At 60.6% G+C, this 18721-nt stretch overlaps 1 protein-coding gene across 3 annotated transcripts in view; it reads right to left on the reverse strand.

Moving 5' to 3' along the window:
- ZC3H7A (zinc finger CCCH-type containing 7A) overlaps positions 1–5061 on the reverse strand; it is a 53685-nt gene extending 48624 nt beyond the window's left edge. For all 3 annotated transcript variants that reach the window (XM_060172350.1, XM_060172351.1, XM_060172349.1), the window contains exon 1: positions 5046–5061. The gene's annotated coding sequence lies outside the window, so the exon portion shown is untranslated. The remainder of the gene's footprint in view (positions 1–5045) is intronic.
- Positions 5062–18721: the final 13660 nt, after the last annotated feature.

Here is an 18721-nt window from a genome sequence, read left to right on the forward strand (position 1 = left end):
TGTTGGCCATTTTTTTTTTCCTCCATTGCTGGGCTCGGTGCCTGCACCATGAATCCACCGCTCCTGGAGGCCATTTTCCCCCCTTTTTGTTGCCCTAGTTGTTGCAGCTTCGTTGCAGTTATTATTGCCATTGTTGACGTTGCTTTGTTGTTGGATAGGACAGAGAGAAATGGAGAGAGAAGGGGAAGACAGAGAGAGAGGGGAGAGAAAGATAGACACCTGCAGACCTGCTTCACCGCCCGTGAAGCGACTCCCCTGCAGGTGGGGAGCTGGGGGCTCGAACCGGGATCCTTACGCCGGTCCCTGTGCTTTGCGCCACGTGCGCTTAACCCACTGCGCCACCGCCCGACCCCCATTTTTTTTAAATTTTATTCAGTAGGGCAGATAGAAATTGAGAGAGGGTGAGGAAATAGAGAGGGAGAGAGACACCTGCATACCTACACTTGCCAGTGAAGTGTCCCACTGCAGGTGGGCAGCGGGGCTCAAACCCAGGCCCTTCTGCACAGGAGTATGTGTGTCCGACTAAGCGCACCACCGCCTGGCCCGTGTTTGCTTTGTTTGTGTGTTACACCCAATTTTCGCCTCTCTTGCTGTTTCCATTTCCTCTCTTGTGATCCCCAAGGTTACAGGAGGTATGTGAAATTAGTTAACTAGACAACACACTGCTAAACAAAAAAAAAAATAAAAAGAGCAAATTTACTCGAGTGGAGTCAAAGTCTGGTAATCAAAGTCTGGAGTCAAAGTCCAGGGTCATTGCTGGGCTCAGTGTTGGCGCTACACACCTGCTCCTGGCCTCAGGGTCATTGCCGGGCTCAGTGTGTCACTCAGTCACTCTCACTGTCACTCACACTGTCACTCAGTCACTCACTGTCACTCAGTCACACACTCAGTCATTCACATTACACTGTCACTCACTCAGTCACTGTCACTCAGTCACACACTCACACTACAGTCACTCACTGTTACTCAGTCACACTCACACACACTCTATACTGTCACACAGTCACTTACTGTCACTCAGTCACTCACACACACTCTCAGTCACTCACACTACACTGTCACACTGTCACTCAGTCACACTCAGTCACTCACAAACTCTCAGTCACTGACACTACACTCTCACAGTCACACTCACAGTCACTGCCACTCAGTCACAGTCACACACTCTCAGTCACTCACACTACACTGTCACTCAGTCACACTCACACAGTCACTCACACTACACTGTCACTCAGCCAGTCATACTACACTGTCACTCAGTCACACTCAGTCACTCAGTCACACTCACTCACACTACACTGTCACGTCACTCAGTCACACACTGTCACACTACACTGTCACTCACACTGTCACTCAGTCACTGTCAGTCACACTGTCACTCAGTCACTGTCAGTCACACTCACACATACACTCACTCTCAGTCACTCACAGTCACTCAGTCACACACACACTCAGTCACACCCACAGTCACTCAGTCACACTCACTCAGTCTCACACTGTCACTCAGTCACACTGTCAACTCAGTCACACTCACACTCTCAGTCACTCACACTGTCACTCAGTCACACTCTCAGTCACTCACACTGTCACTCAGTCACACTCACTCTCAGTCTCACTGTTACCCAGTCACACTCACACTCACTCTCAGTCACACACACTCTCAGTCACTCACGCTGTCACTCAGTCACACTCACTGTCACTCAGTCTCACACTGTCACTCAGTCACACACACACACTCACTCTCACACTGTCACCCAGTCACACTCACACTCAGTCACTCACACAGTCACTCAGTCACACTCACACTCAGTCACTCACACTGTCACTCAGTCACACTCTCAGTTACTCACACTGTCACTCAGTCACACTCACTCTCAGTTACTCACACTGTCACTCAGTCACACTCACACACTCTCAGTCACTCACACTGTCACTCAGTCACACTCACTCTCAGTCTCACACTGTCACTCAGTCACACTCAGTCTCACACTGTCACCCAGTCATACTCACACACTCTGTCACTCACACTGTCACCCAGTCACACTCACACTCAGTCACTCACACTGTCACTCAGTCACACTCACTCTCAGTCACTCACAATGTCACCCAGTCACACTCACACACTCTCAGTCACTCACGCCGTCACCCAGTCACACTCACACTCACTGTCTCACACTGTCACCCAGTCATACTCTCAGTCACTAACACTGTCACCCAGTCACACTCACACTCAGTCTCACACTGTCACCCAGTCACACTCACACTCACTCTCAGTCACTCACGCCATCACTCAGTCACACTCACACTCACTCTGTCACACACTGTCACCCAGTCATACTCTCAGTCACTCACACTGTCACCCAGTCACACTCACACACTCTCAGTCACTCACACTGTCACCCAGTCACACTCACACTCACTCTCAGTCTCACACTGTCACCCAGTCACACTCACACACTCTCAGTCACTCACACTGTCACCCAGTCACACTCACACTCACTCTCACACTGTCACCCAGTCACACACACACACTCTCAGTCACTCACACTGTCACCCAGTCACACTCACACACTCTCAGTCACTCACGCCGTCACTCAGTCACACTCACTCTGTCTCACACTGTCACCCAGTCATACTCACTCTCAGTCACTCACACTGTCACCCAGTCACACTCACACTCTCAGTCACTCAGTCACACTCACACTCACTCTCAGTCACTCACAATGTCACCCAGTCACACTCACACTCACTCTGTCTCACACTGTCACTCAGTCACACTCTCAGTCACTCACAATGTCACTCAGTCACACTCACACACTCTCAGTCACTCACACTGTCACCCAGTCACACTCACACTCACTCTCACGCTGTCACCCAGTCACACGCACTGTCACTCAGTCTCACGCTGTCACCCAGTCACACTCACTCACTGTCACTCAGTCTCACGCTGTCACCCAGTCACACGCACTCACTGTCACTCAGTCTCACGCTGTCACCCAGTCACACGCACTCACTGTCACTCAGTCTCACGCTGTCACCCAGTCACACTCACTCACTGTCACTCAGTCTCACGCTGTCACCCAGTCACAAGCACTCACTGTCACTCAGTCTCACGCTGTCACCCAGTCACACGCACTCACTGTCACTTAGTCTCACGCTGTCACCCAGTCACACGCACTCACTGTCACTCAGTCTCACGCTGTCACCCAGTCACACGCACTCACTGTCACTCAGTCTCACGCTGTCACCCAGTCACACGCACTCACTGTCACTCAGTCTCACGCTGTCACCCAGTCACACTCACTGTCACTCAGTCTCACGCTGTCACCCAGTCACACGCACTCACTGTCACTCAGTCTCACGCTGTCACCCAGTCACACTCACTCACTGTCACTCAGTCTCACGCTGTCACCCAGTCACACTCACTCACTGTCACTCAGTCTCACACTGTCACCCAGTCACACTCACTGTCACTCAGTCTCACTCACTGTCACTCAGTCTCACGCTGTCACCCAGTCACACGCACTCACTGTCACTCAGTCTCACGCTGTCACCCAGTCACACTCACTCACTGTCACTCAGTCTCACGCTGTCACCCAGTCACACTCACTCACTGTCACTCAGTCTCACGCTGTCACCCAGTCACACGCACTCACTGTCACTCAGTCTCACGCTGTCACCCAGTCACACGCACTCACTGTCACTCAGTCTCACGCTGTCACCCAGTCACACGCACTCACTGTCACTCAGTCTCACGCTGTCACCCAGTCACACGCACTCACTGTCACTCAGTCTCACGCTGTCACCCAGTCACACGCACTCACTGTCACTCAGTCTCACAGTGCCTTTCTCTTCGCTCTTGCCAAGTGGAGACGGGCCTGGTATCTGAGCCCGTGGCTGGACAGCAGCAGGTGCAGAGCAGAACCAGGAGGGGCGACCCGGCACCTGCTTCCCTCTCGGACGAGTCACGCGTGGTCCCGATACTAAAGACAGTGGGTGGGCAGAGTCCCGGGTTCGATCCCCTGCACCACCGCCAGCCAGAGCCCAGCAGGGCTCCGGGGAGAACAGAATGACCATTTCATGAGGAGACGCTCGACTCCCTTCATCTTGGGGTTTGGAAGCAGGACCGTGAGTCCAACGTCTGGCCACACGGAGCGGCTGGGGCGGGCGGGAGGCGGCGCGGCCCCCACCTCGAGTTCCACCTCGAACTCCACCTGGAGCCCCACCTCGCGCCCCCCTCGAGCCCCCCTCGCGCCCCACCTCGCGCCCCCTCGCGCCCCCCTCGCGCCCCCTCGCGCCCCCCTCGCGCCCCCTCGCGCCCCCTCGCGCCCCCCTCGCGCCCCCCTCGCGCCCCCCTCGCGCCCCCCTCGCGCCCCCTCGCGCCCCCCTCGCGCCCCCCTCGCGCCCCCCTCGCGCCCCCCTCGCGCCCCCCTCGCGCCCCCTCGCGCCCCCTCGCGCCCCCCTCGCGCCCCCCTCGCGCCCCCCTCGCGCCCCCTCGCGCCCCCCTCGCGCCCCCCTCGCGCCCCCTCGCGCCCCCCTCGCGCCCCCCTCGCGCCCCCTCGCGCCCCCCTCGCGCCCCCCTCGCGCCCCCTCGCGCCCCCTCGCGCCCCCCTCGCGCCCCCCTCGCGCCCCCCTCGCGCCCCATCTTCTCCGGATGGCGGGCGGCCGTCCAGGAATCGCCATACAGGGCGCGCGAGCCCCGCCGCCCCCCGCCGCCCCCGGCCTCCGCGCGGACAAAGCAGCGTCCCGGCCCGCACCCATCCCCCATCCCCGGGTCACCCCGCCGGGGCGGTGCGGGGGCTCGCGTGCGGGAGCGGGAGCGGGAGCGGGAGCGGGCGGCCGAGCGGGAGCGGGAGCGCGGGGAAGGACGGGCCGGGGTCCTCGGGCCCCCAGAGCAGCGGCGCCCTGCGGCCGATCGGGACCCCGCTCCCCGCCGCGGAACTGCGCGGCCCCGGACACCTGCAGGAGCGGAGCGGGGCGGGGCGGGGCGGGGCGGGCGCGGGGGCGGGGGCGGGCGCCCACCTACCTGCGGGCGCGGCTGGCGGGGGCGGCGGGCGGCGGACGGCGGCGGCCTGGGCTGCGCGGCTTCCCTGAGCCCTGCGGAGGCCCCGGCACAGCGCCCCCGGCGGCGGGAGGACCGGCGAGCGGACCGGCACAGCGCCCCTGGCGGCGGGAGGACCGCGGCACGGCGAGCGGACCCGGCACAGCGCCCCCGGCGGCGGGAGGACCGGCGAGCGGACCGGCACAGCGCCCCTGGCGGCGGGAGGACCGCGGCACGGCGAGCGGACCCGGCACAGCGCCCCCGGCGGCGGGAGGACCGGCGAGCGGACCGGCACAGCGCCCCTGGCGGCGGGAGGACCGCGGCACGGCGAGCGGACCCGGCACAGCGCCCCCGGCGGCGGGAGGACCGGCGAGCGGACCGGCACAGCGCCCCTGGCGGCGGGAGGACCGCGGCACGGTGATCTGGCCCGGCACAGCGCCCCTGGCGGCGGGAGGACCGGCAAGCGGACCCGGCACAGCGCCCCTGGTGGCGGGAGAACCGTGACACGGCGAGCGGACCCGGCACAGCGCCCCCGGCGGCGGGAGGACCGGCGAGCGGACCGGCACAGCGCCCCTGGCGGCGGGAGGACCGCGGCACGGTGATCTGGCCCGGCACAGCGCCCCTGGCGGCGGGAGGACCGGCAAGCGGACCCGGCACAGCGCCCCTGGTGGCGGGAGAACCGTGACACGGCGAGCGGACCCGGCACAGCGCCCCCGGCGGCGGGAGGACCGGCGAGCGGACCGGCACAGCGCCCCTGGCGGCGGGAGGACCGCGGCACGGTGATCTGGCCCGGCACAGCGCCCCTGGCGGCGGGAGGACCGGCAAGCGGACCCGGCACAGCGCCCCTGGTGGCGGGAGAACCGTGACACGGCGAGCGGACCCGGCACAGCGCCCCTGGCGGCGGGAGGACCGCGGCACGGTGATCTGGCCTGGCACAGCGCCCCCGGCGGCAGGAGGACCGGCGAGCGGACCGGCACAGCGCCCCCAGCGGCGGGAGGACCGCGGCACGGTGATTTTGTAAAATATTTTGTTTATTGGACAGAGACAGAGAGAAATCGAGAGGGAGGAGGAGGCAGAGAGGGAGGGAGAGAGACACCCGCAGCCCTGCCTCGCCACCCATGAAGCTCCCCCTGCAGGCGGGCACCAGGGGCTTGAACCCGGGTCCTGTGCGCTGCCATGTGTGCGGTTAACCAGGTGCAGCGCCGCCTGGCCCCATTTACGTGTGCATTTATACGAGACGGCTGGGTGGCTTTTGGCAGAGACCCTGACGCCTCTCTCCCTGGACGGACAGACAGACAGCCGGCGGCCGGGCTCTGAGAGCTGCCTGGTGAGGCCGCAGAGGGCGGGACTGGAGCTGATCTGCTATGGCCACTGGACCAGGGCCTGGAAACGTAAACACAGGTATGGTGTGTACATGAGCTCGCAAAGCCATTTCATAAGGACGCTGCACATTTTAGGCAAATACACTGTGAGTGTCCCCACACACACATTTTTTTTTTTTTGCCTCCAAGGTTATCGCTTGGGCTCAGTGCCTACACTACGAATCCACTGCTCTGGAGGATATTTTTCCCATTTTGTTGCCCTTGTTGTGGTTATTATTATTGCCATTGTTGCTGTTGTTGGACAGGACAGACAGAAATGGAGAGAGGAGGGGAAGACAGAGAGGGGGAGAGAAAGACAGACACCTGCAGACCTGCTTCACCGCCTGGGAAGCGACTCCCCTGCAGGTGGGGAGCCGGGGCTCGAACCGGGATCCTTATGCCGGTCCTTGTGCTTTGCGCCACGTGTGCTTAACCTGCTGCACCACCAACCGACTCCAATTTTTTTTTTCCATTTTTCCATTCTTCTTTTTTTTCTTTTCTTTCTTTCTTTCTTTCTTTTTTTTGCCACCACGGTTACGATTGGGACTTAACATCTGCCACTACAAATCCACCATTTTTCCTTTCCTTCTCTTCTCTTCTCTTAACAGGACAGAGAGAAATTGAGATAGGAGATAGAGACTGCAAAGCACAAGGACCGGCATAAGGATCCCGGTTCGAGCCCCGGCTCCCCACCTGCAGGGGAGTCGCTTCACAGGTGGTGAAGCAGGTCTGCAGGTGTCTGTCTTTCTCTCCTCCTCTCTGTCTTCCCCTCCTCTCTCCATTTCTCTCTGTCCTAGCCAACAACAACAGCATCAATAATAATTACTACAACAATAAAACAGCAAGGGCAACAAAAGGGAATCAATAAATAAAATAAATACTAAAAAAAAAAAAAAGGAGATAGGGACCGTGGGGCCCGGCATGGATGGCCGTGGAGCCTGGTGGGCAGAGCATTGGGGCCTGCAGACACCCAGCAGCCTAGCTCTGAGCTCAGGAAGGTGAGGCAGGAGGTCCAGCTCCCTGTTTGGCCCAGATGCTGGGGGTGGAGTGGGGTGGCAGGCAGAGGTGAGGGGGCACCGGGGGGTTGAACAGGGGTCAGGAGGCACCAGGGGACTGGACTGGGGTGACAGGGCATCAGGGGGGCTGGACAGGGGTGAGGGGGCACGGGGGAGGGGTGGACAGGGGTGGCAGGGCACAGGGCCTGGACAGGGGTGACAGGGCACCAGGGGGGCTGGACAGGGGTGACAGGGCACCAGGGGGGCTGGACAGGGGTGAGGGGGCACCAGGGGGCTGGACAGGGGTGACAGGGCACGGGGGGCTGGACGGGTTGAGAGGGCACGGGGGCTAGACAGGGGTGGCAGGGCACGGGCGGGGGGGGGGGGGGGCTGGACAGAGATGCCATCCTGCCTTGGCTTCACACCCTGGGCAGCCCTGCCACCTAGTGGCCATGGTAGGGACTGCATGCCAGCACCCAAGACTGGCGGCCACCTGGACCCAGCAGTCTGCACTGCCCATGGAGCCCCGGCCAGGCCCTCCCTCCACCCAGTGGAGCAAGGACCCCGCCCCTGCCGGAGAGCCCCGTGTGGGTGCCGGGCATCTGCAGCCCAGCTCTGAGCCCCCACCCTGAGTACCCCAGCACCCTTTGCCAGCCCCTCACGCTCTCTGTGGGGGTCACGCCCAGGGTGGGGCTGCTGGGGGACAGACTGAGTAGGGGAGTCACTGTGTGGCCCCAGCTGGAGGACGAGGGGGCTCCCACCACAGAACTGGGAGTGTCTTGGGGACAGGTGTGGGGGCACGGCCAGGGTGGTCCGAACGGGCAGCGCAGGCACAGGCCAGCACTCCCGTGTGGGGTGCACGGCCCAGCAGGCAGTCGGAGCCCATGGGGACCCCAATGTCCACCCCACCACCCACCCCTGCACACCACCCAGCAGACGCCTCTTGTCCCCAGCAGGCCCTGCTCCCTGGGGTGGGGCTGCACCCTGAGACTTCTAGAACCTTCCAAGGAGGGACATCTACTGTGGGTGCTTGTATTCCATGGGAGTCATGGGGGTGGGGGTACCCGACACAGGTACACAGGTGCTCGAACCCGGGGCCTCTCCTGGGTGGACCCTGGGGACTCAGGGCTGGAGAGGGATGGTGGTCGCAGGGGACTAAGACCATGGAGGGCTGTCATCTGCGTGGAGGGGAGCACACTTAGATTTGGAGTTGAGGGGCCTAGGGTGACAGAGGGGCCCCATTCTGGAAGCCTCTGCATGGACGCCCCTGGCGCAGCCGCCCAGGGGAGGCCGTGGGTAGCAGGAGGACGCTCGAGTGGGCACTTGCCATGGGGGACACTCAGGGTCCTGCCCAAGGGGTGCACTCAGGGTGGGGCCTGCCATGGGAGGCGCTGGGGGCAGCCACTGGCAGTGGGGGACACTCAGGAGGGTGCCCTGCCCAGGGGGACACTCAGAGGGAGGTCCTGCCATGGGGGACACTCTAGGGCCCCTGTCCCACCCATGGGCCCAGCACCCAGGACGGCCGCCAGGGCTCTGGGCCTCCACCGCTTGCCGTGGCTGGTGATTCCCAGACGGGGCCACGGCACCGAGCACCCCTCGTGCGGCGACACCCCCAAGCTGGCACGCGGGCCCTCAGGCAGCGCCCAGTGCGAGCCCCACCCGGGAGCCGGGCCCTCGTGATCTGTCCCGCAGAGCTGGTGTCATGGCTCTGCACATGGACTCTGAGGCAGACAGAGCTTCAGGTTCAGGGCCGTGAACCACTGGCTTCTGGTGAGGACAGGCTTTGGAATACAAGGATGGATGGATTGATTATGCAATGATTTCTTAGATGCGAAAGGCACAGGCAACAACAGAGGAGACAGAAACAGCTTCACCAAAATCAAGGACTCTGGGAGGGCAAGGGAGGTCTGGGCAGAGAGGCCTTGCATTGTAAGGCCCAGCACCACACTGGCAGAGTCCAGGTGCCTGGAGCAGCTCCTATGCTGTGCTGTCTCTGGGTCTCTCTATCTGAATGGGAAAATGGCCGGGGGCAGTGAAGTCACGGGAGCGTGAGGCCCTCGGCTCTGAAAATGAACAGTAGATGAACCAGCACGACCAACAGGCTGCAAAGGCAGCCACAGGGGTGGGAGATAGCTCACCTGGCAGAGTGCACACCTTGCAGGCGAGACTCTGGATGGGGAGTCATGCTGTGGGCTCTCTTCCCTCCACCAAGAAATGAAAAGCAGGGTGTGGGGCGGCGGCTCAGTGCTGGGGTCACACATGCAGGAAGCCCAGGATGACTTCCGGGCTCTGCGTTAAAAACAAAAGCGGGGTGGGGGTGTAGCATCATGGTTATGCAAAGAGACTCTCATGTCTGAGGCTCTCAAGTCCCAGGTTCAATCCCCCACACCGCCATAAGCCAGAGCTGAGCAGTGTCCTGGTAACAACAAAAGGAAACAGAGAACACTCCTGCCTAAGGGGCCCAGGGCCCAGGCAGCACCAGCTGACCCCCAGCGCCTCCATCGGCCAGAGCTGAGCAGGGCAGTGGGGATAAATGAACAAACAACGTGTGTGTCTGACAAGGGGCTGGGCAGTGGTGCAGCTGCTTAAGCACACACAAGGACCCGGGTTCAAGCCCCTCGCCCACCTGCGGGTGGGAGACTTCCTGAGCAGGGAAGCAGGGCTGCAGGTGTCTCTTTCTCCCCTGCCCTCTGAACTTCTCTCTGTCTTATCAATGAACACAATTTAGGTGACCAGGCAACGGCACATACATTAAGTGCACATGTCACCACGTGCAAGGACCCAGGTTCGAGCCCCCACTCCCCACCTGCAGGGGGTGCACTTGATGAGTGGTGAAGCAGGGCTGCAGGTGTCTCTCTCTGTATCTCCTCTCCCCCAATTCTCTCTGTCCTGCAAAATAAAAATAATAATAATAAAATAAAATGTAAAGTGACTCTCATGCCTGAGGCTCCAAAGACCCAGGTTCAAGCCCCCTCACCATTATCAGCCAGAGCTCAGCAGTGCTCTGGTTAAATGAATAATAATAATAAATTTAAATAATGCTTAGGAAATAATAATGTTATTATTGTATCAAACAACAATAAGGAATATTGGGGCCGGGGAGACAGCACAGAGGTTTTGCAAACAGACTGGCCTATCCCCAGGCAGCTTTACCATGCTGAGGGCTCGGGGCTTGGGCCTGTAGCTGACGGAGGCCCAGGGCTCGCACTCGGGGCTCAGGCCTGCAGGTCCTGCGCAACAAAAGGGAAAATAAATAAAATTAAAAAAAAAAAAAAAATGGTGGTCTTGGGCCGGTGAGACAGAGCTGAGCCGGCCCCTCTGCAACCCCAGCTGGGGCTTCCGTGCCGCCCTCAAACCCGCCTCAAACCCGCCGACATGGGACAGGGCGAGGTGTCCCATGGAGGGGCCCGTGGGTGAGGGAGACGTGAAGCAGCGCCCTGAAGACCATTTCCTCAATCTAGAGGTGAAAGCATGCAGACATCTTAAAAAAGAAGAGCAGAGAGACGCTGGGCGTTGCAGGCAGCCAGCAGGAAGCCTGCCCGCACCGCCAGGACAGTTGCGCGGCTCCCTCACTGCTGAGGCAGCGCCTGGGGGCAGCACCCAGCGGGCAGAGCCAGAGCCTGGGTCCTCCTGGCGTGTTTCACCCCCGACCCGATACACAGGTTCACCCACGGCAGGGGAGGCAGCAAGCTGCAAACCCGAGTCCCGATCTGAACTGGGGGGCTGGGAGGCCGGCCACGGTGCGGAGACATAAGCCAGGCTCCGGTCCTGGACTCAGCCACCACCCAGAGGGGTCACGCTGGACCCCACCCTCAGTCCCCAGGAGTCACAGACATGGACGAGGAAGAGGGGAGAAAGAGGGAGAAAGGCAGAGGAGGGGGAGAGAGAGAAAGGGAGAGGGAGGAAGGGGAGAGGGAGGAAGGGGAGAAGGAGGAAGGGGAGAGGGAGGAAGGGAGAGGGAGAAAGGGGGAGAAAGGCAGAGGAGGGGAGAGGGAGGAAGGGGAGAGGGAGAAAGGGAGAGGGAGAAAGGGAGAGGGAGGAAGGGAGAGGGAGGAAGGGGAGAGGGAGGAAGGGAGAGGGAGAAAGGGAGAGGGAGAAAGGGAGAGGGAGAAAGGGAGAGGGAGAAAGGGGGAGAAAGGCAGAGGAGGGGGAGAGAGAAAAAGGGAGAGGGAGGAAGGGGAGAGGGAGGAAGGGGAGAGGGAGGAAGGGAGAGGGAGAAAGGGGGAGAAAGGCAGAGGAGGGGAGAGGGAGGAAGGGGAGAGGGAGGAAGGGGAGAGGGAGGGAGGGGAGAGGGAGGGAGGGGAGAGGGAGGAAGGGGAGAGGGAGAAAGGGAGAGGGAGAAAGGCAGAGGAGGGGTGAGGGAGGGAGGGGAGAGGGAAAAAGGGAGAGGGAGAAAGAGGGAGAAAGGCAGAGGAGGGGAGAGGGAGGAAGGGGAGAGGGAGAAAGGCAGAGGAAGGAAGGGGAGAGGGAGAAAGGGGAGAGGGAGGGAGGCAGAGGGGAAGAAGGGAGAGGGAGGCAGAGGGGAGGAAGGGAGAAAGAGAGGGGAGAGGGAGGAAGGGGAGAGGGAGGAAGGCAGAGGGAGGGGAGAAGGAAGGGAGAGGGAGGGAGGCAGAGGGGAGAAAAGCGAGGGAGGTGCAGTCAGAGGTGAGGGGCTCTGCATGGCCCGGCTAGGGAGCACTAGAAAGACGCTGATGCTGAGGAAACAAGCGGCCTCAACAGTGACATGGGGGGGTCTGACCCCTTGGCCATGTGGAGGGGCATCTGAGTGAGCCCCACACTCTGTGGGAGGACCGCTCAGGCACTGAGGCAGCTCCTCAGACCGTGGGGCCGAGCTGTGCCCACTGAGATGAAAAGGAAAGACAAGCCCGCTAGGAGCAGTGGGCTGAGCCCATGGGGCCCTGGTGGGCGCCCCCACTACTCACCCCTGAGGGAAAAAGAAAATGGACGAGGCGGGGGGTAGGGTGGGGGTCACCTCAGAGCCGGGCTCTGTCCCCCAGGACAGTGACAGCATGGGGGCTCTGAGCGGCTGGCCCACAGTGCAGACCTTGAAAGGAAGGGAAAGGCCAGGCGGAGAAGCATCTGGTAGAGCACACATCACCATCCACAAGGACCGGGGTTCGAGCCCCCTGTCCCCACCTACAGGGAGAAACTTCACAAGCGGTGAAGCAGGGCTGCAGGTGTTTCCCCGTCTCCCTCTCTATACTCCCCTCTCCTCTTGATTTCTTTTTTTTAAAAAGATTTTAGTAATGAGAAAGGGGGGAAAGAGAGGTAGAACCAGGCCTCACTCTGGAACATGTGCTTCCGGGGATTGAACTCAGGACCTCATGCTTGAGAGTCCAATGCTTTATCTACTGTGCCACCTCTTGGACCACCCCTCTTGATTTCTCTATCTAATACATAAACTAAAATGTTTAAAAAATGATGCTATAGGGAGTCGGGCGGTAGCTCAACGGGTTAAGTGTAGGTGGTGCAAAGCACAAGGACCGGCGTAAGGATCCGGGTTCGAGCCCCCGGCTCCCCACCTGCAGGGGAGTCGCTTCACAGGCGGTGAAGCAGGTCTGCAGGTGTCTGTCTTTCTCTCCCTCTCTCTGTCTTCCCCTCCTCTCTCCATTTCCCTCTGTCCTATCCAACAACAACAACAATAATAACTACAACAACAAAACAACAAGGGCAACAAAAGGGAATAAATAAATAAAATAAATATCTTAAAAAATGATGCTCTAATGAAAAAGAAAGAAAAGTGAAGAGAAACCTCAAAAGCACATGTTCTGAAGCCAGCTGCAGGGAGCGGGGAGCGGGTGTGATGTCCTGTGAGCAGGAGCTTCAGCTTTCCTCTTTAGTGACAGCGGAGCACCAAGCCTGCAGTTGTGACCTTGTTTGGGTTTCACTTGCTTGATTCCACTGCTCCTGATGGGCTCTCCCTTTCTGCCTCGGAGACACAGGGAGGCAGCACTGCTCTCCAGAGGCTCCCAGGCGTGCACTCCACGGGGAGCTCACCCAGCCACCTCCTGTCCGCTGACACGTTCCTTTTGTTTTTCTTCCCAGAGCCCTGTTCAGCTCTGGCTAATGGTGGTGCGGGGGATTGAACCTGGGACTTTGGAGCCTCAGGCATGAGCCTCTTTGCAGAACCATTGTGCTATCTACCCAACCCTGCCCCCTGTCTATATGCACCGCCTGGGATGGAACCCAGGGCTTTCAGCATGCAAGGTGGGGGGGGGGGGGGTGTCTGCTACAGTAGGCGGGGCCAGGTGCAGTGGGTGGGGACTGGAACCATAGGCGAGGCCAGGTGCAGTGGGTGGGGACTGGAGCCATAGGCGGAGCACCCTGTGGTGGGCAGGGACTGGAGCCATAGGCGGAGCATGTTGTGGTGGGCGGGGACTGGAGCCACAGGCGGAGCCAGGTGCAGTGGGCGGGGACTGGAGCCACAGGCGGAGCATGTTGCAGTGGGCGGGGACTGGAGCCATAGGCGGAGCATGTTGCAGTGGGCGGAGACTGGAGCCATAGGCGGAGCATGTTGCAGTGGGCGGAGACTGGAGCCATAGGCGGAGCCAGGTGCAGTGGGCGGGGACTGGAGCCATAGGCGGAGCGTGTTGCGGTGGGCGGGGACTGGAGCCATAGGCGGAGCGTGTCGCAGTGGGCGGGGACTGGAGCCATAGGCGGAGCGTGTCGCAGTGGGCGGAGACTGGAGCCATAGGCGGAGCATGTTGTGGTAGGCGGGGACTGGAGCCATAGGCGGAGCGTGTCGCAGTGGGCGGGGACTGGAGCCATAGGCGGAGCATGTTGCGGTGGGCGGGGCCAGGAAGTATAGTGGGCGGGGCCAGGGGCGCGGAGCAGAATCAAGCACCAGTAGCAGGGCCAGGGAAGCACTGTGGGTCCGGTGCACAATGGCCCCCACCCACCCCCCAGTCCGCCATCCACGGCCAAGGCAGATGCTGGCACGAAGGGACGCTGAAGCTGGGGTCAAAGACCAGGCCGGCTGACCTTGGGGAGGGGACCTGACCTTGTCACATGAGCCCTGGGCTGGGCAGGGGCCTCAGTGGAGCAGCTCGGACCTGCAGGACTGGGCCGCCCAGGTCTGGCCCTGGCACTGTGTCTGTGCAGCCAAGAGGTCCTCTGGTCTCCCCGCCTCGCGTGAAAATGAAGTCGGGGGCAGGAGAGATGGACAGGGGTCTGCAGAACACCTGAGGCTCGGAGGCCCCAGGTTCCATCCCAGCAGCAGCCGCAGCCAGAGTTGAGCAGGGCCGGGCACGACTAGTCACCATCACGGGCCAGGAACCAGCACAGGGGTTCTGCACGCCCCCCAACCCTACTCCAGCGCTCCCGGACACCCTGTCACCCCACCCAGCAGTCAGATCAGCAAGCAGAAACTCCTCACCAACAAATGGGCTGGCAGAGCCAGCCTGCTCCCCGGGCTGCAGGTTCTGTCCCGGGCCCTGGAGGAAGCAGTGCCCTGGCCACCGCCTGAAACCCGCAAGGGTCTACGCACTAACCCCCACCCCTCCTGTGGAAGGGTGGTCTCTCCAGGTTCAGGGCTGGGAACAGGGGAGAGGGGCCCTCCTTTTCCACTCACCCAGTGGGAAGGGACGCTTCCTGAAGCTTACGCCTCACTGCTCTTTTTCCTTCTCCAAAGTTTTATTTATTCCCTTTTGTTGTCCTTGATGTTTTATTGTTGTAGTTATTGATGTCGTCATTGTTGGATAGGAGAGAAATGGAGAGAGGAGGGGAAGACAGAGAGGGGGAGAGAAAGACAGACACCTGCAGACCTGCTTCACCACCTGTGAAGCGACTCCCCTGCAGGTGGGGAGCCGGGGCTTTGAACCGGGATCCTCACACCAGTCCTTGTGCTTTGCGCCACATGCGCTTAACCCACTGCACTACCACCTGACTCCCAAAGTTCTTTTTTCCCCCCGCAGCTCCCCCTTTATTTGTTAGAACAGAGAAAATGAGAGGGGAGGAGATAGAGACAGCTGCAGCCCTGCTTCACCACTTGTGATCACTGCACCTGCAGGGAGGAGAGTGGACAGAGGGCAGCGGGGTGCACCTTCATGGGGGCCCAAGCCACTCGTACCCAGGGCCGTGAGGTCTCGCCTGCTCCTTGCCTTCCTCCTGCCCCCCCCCCACACACACTGTCACCTCAGCATGGCACTGACTCAAGGTGCAGACCACGTTTCTCCTCTGCCGTGCCAGGACCTGTCTCAGAGTGAGCTGGCCGCACCCTGGACCTGCATCCTCTCCCAGCGCGCTGCCCAGCTCTGGCCTGAGGAGGTGCGGGGAACGCAGTCACTATTTTACTCAGGACCCTCCTCAGTTCTGGTGCTGAGCCCTTACTATTATTGTTTCATGTGTATCACTCTACCCAGGCTCTGGCTGGTGTTGGTGCTGGGGACGTGTCCCCAGCTGAGCCCCTTTGTCAGAGCTGAGCCTACCCACATCTCTCCCCCATCAGCTGCATGGGCTCCGGAACATTTCAGGTGCACCCAGGCCGTGAGCTCCCGGCGGCCTGCTCACCCAGGCCGGTGTGTCTTCCCTCTGAGGGGGAGGGTGCTAGGAACAGCCCCTCACCCAGAGCCCAGCTGTGCGGGGGGTGCCCCACAGTGCAGCCCACCCAAGGGGTCAGCACAAGCCCTCCCGACAAGACAGCTGTGCCCTCCTGTTTCAGACCCAGAAGGGGGTCTGCTCCCCCCACACACATTCCAGCCTGTGGCCCCAGACGGAGCCAGAGGCTTGGGGGACCGAAGACGCGCCTGCTGCCCTTCTAGGGGGGTCCAAAGGCTGTAGGCGGGTGGGTCAGCAGACACTGCCCGCCTCCTACAGGGCGCGGTGGATGAGGGCAGGCCTTGGCCCTGTCCAGGGAGGTCGGTGCTTTTTGCTTCTTCGCATGTAAAGCAGTTCCAAGAAAAGTGAAGTCACGGCTGATGCCTCTTGCTTTCAGTTCTTAGAAGCGAGTGTATTTCACAAGGGGAGCAGGGCCCACAGGCGGGGGGCCCACTGTGACTTGGCCCCAGATCCCGCCCCCCAGGGAGAGGTATTAACTCCTGAGGCCAGGGGTGCCCGCCGCCACACAGCCCAGCCAGTGTGCTAGTTGGGCCGGGAGCACGGCCAGCACCCTGACTCCAGGTGACTCTTCTGGGGTGGGGGGCAGGGGGTTCAGCGCAGGGTTCCCGCCCCCATGATCTCTTGGGTCCCCTAGGCTCCATCAAGATGGAAAGTTGAAGGAGCTGGGGGACAGCTCAGCTGGTGGGGTGCACACCTGGCACAGGTTCATCTCCCAGGCCACCGCAGGTATGGGGCGGGGGGAGGCAGTGCTGTGGGGCTCTGCTCCCTCTCACCTTCTAAAACAGAACCGGAGGAGTCGCTGAGGGCTGACAGGCCCTGGCAGAAGCCCAGTGACAACCTGGTGGCAGTCACTGTCATGAGGACGGGGTGAGTCAACACAGGCTCTACGCCCACCCCCGGGAAGGGATCCTTAAACAAAAACAGATTATGGGAAAAAGAAAGCAAAGACCCAAGGGATCTGAATCAGGACTGAACCTGGGTCAACAGGGTGACAGATCTAGGGGCAGGCCGCTGGGTGGCTTAACGGTGCCCGGTGACAAGGGCCACGGACATAGCACCTGGGGGCTCTGGGTGGCGACTTCGACACTTCCCTACAGACCCAAACACTTTTTTTATATATATTTATTCATTCCCTGTTGTTGCCCTTGTTGTTTTATTGTTGGAGTTATTGATGTTGTTGTTGGATAGGATAGAGAGAAATGGAGAGAGGAGAAGACAGAGAGGAGAGACAGACACCTGCAGACCTGCGTCACCGCCTGTGAAGCGACTCCCTGCAGGTGGGGAGCCGGGGGCTCGAACCGGGATCCTTATGCCGGTCCTTGCGCTTTGCGCCACCCGCTGTGCTACCGCCCGACTCCCCAAACATTTTTCAAGAGGCAACTTTCTACGGTAACTGAGGGTTAGCGAGTGGCCCCGCTGTGTCTGGCCCTCCGGCCCCCGTCAGCTGGGAGGTGGTCAAGTGGGCAGAGCGCTGGCCTGGTGGGCGTGAGGTGCTGGACTTGGCTGTCAGCTCTGCTCGAACCCTGGTCCTCCAGAGCCTCAGACAGCCCAGCTAAGTCCTCTTCCCCAAAGGATGGAAGAGCTTGCTGCTCTGCCTACCCAGTGCCCACAGGTGCCCCAGGTGTGAGGTGGTTCTGAGCACCTCGCCCACCCTCAGCCAGCACGAGCGGGCAGGGTCTGCTTGTCTGTTTTTTGCCACCAGGCTTGTTGCTGGGGCTCGGTGCCTGAACAAAGAACCCACCATTCCCGGTGGCCACCCCACTTCCATTTCTTTCGCCTGACAGAGACACTGAGAAGCGAAAGACACCTGCAGCCCTGCCTCCTGCTGGTGGGGACCCAGGGTTTGAACCTAGGTGCTTATGCATGGTGGTGGGGACCCAGGGTTTGAACCTAGGTGCTTATGCATGGTGGTGGGGACCCAGGGGTGAACCGAGGTGCTTATGCATGGTGGTGGGGACCCAGGGTTTGAACCTAGGTGCTTATGCATGGTGGTGGGGACCCAGGGTTTGAACCTAGGTGCTTATGCATGGTGGTGGGGACCCAGGGTTTGAACCTAGGTGCTTATGCATGGCGGTGGGGACCCAGGGTTTGAACCTAGGTGCTTATGCATGGCGGTGGGGACCCAGGGTTTGAACCTAGGTGCTTATGCATGGCGGTGGGGACCCAGGGTTTGAACCTAGGTGCTTATGCATGGCGGTGGGGACCCAGGGTTTGAACCTAGGTGCTTATGCATGGCGGTGGGGACCCAGGGTTTGAACCTAGGTCCTTATGCATGGCGGTGGGGACCCAGGGTTTGAACCTAGGTCCTTATGCATGGCGGTGGGGACCCAGGGTTTGAACCTAGGTCCTTATGCATGGTGGTGGGGACCCAGGGTTTGAACCTAGGTGCTTATGCATGGCGGTGGGGACCCAGGGTTTGAACCTAGGTCCTTATGCATGGTGGTGGGGACCCAGGGTTTGAACCTAGGTGCTTATGCATGGTGGTGGGGACCCAGGGTTTGAACCTAGGTGCTTATGCATGGCGGTGGGGACCCAGGGTTTGAACCTAGGTGCTTATGCATGGCGGTGGGGACCCAGGGTTTGAACCTAGGTGCTTATGCATGGTGGTGGGGACCCAGGGTTTGAACCTAGGTGCTTATGCATGGTGGTGGGGACCCAGGGTTTGAACCTAGGTGCTTATGCATGGTGGTGGGGACCCAGGGTTTGAACCTAGGTGCTTATGCATGGTGGTGGGGACCCAGGGTTTGAACCTAGGTGCTTATGCATGG

The sequence above is a fragment of the Erinaceus europaeus genome, chromosome 15, assembly GCF_950295315.1.
Source record: "Erinaceus europaeus chromosome 15, mEriEur2.1, whole genome shotgun sequence".
Lineage (NCBI taxonomy): Eukaryota > Metazoa > Chordata > Mammalia > Eulipotyphla > Erinaceidae > Erinaceus > Erinaceus europaeus.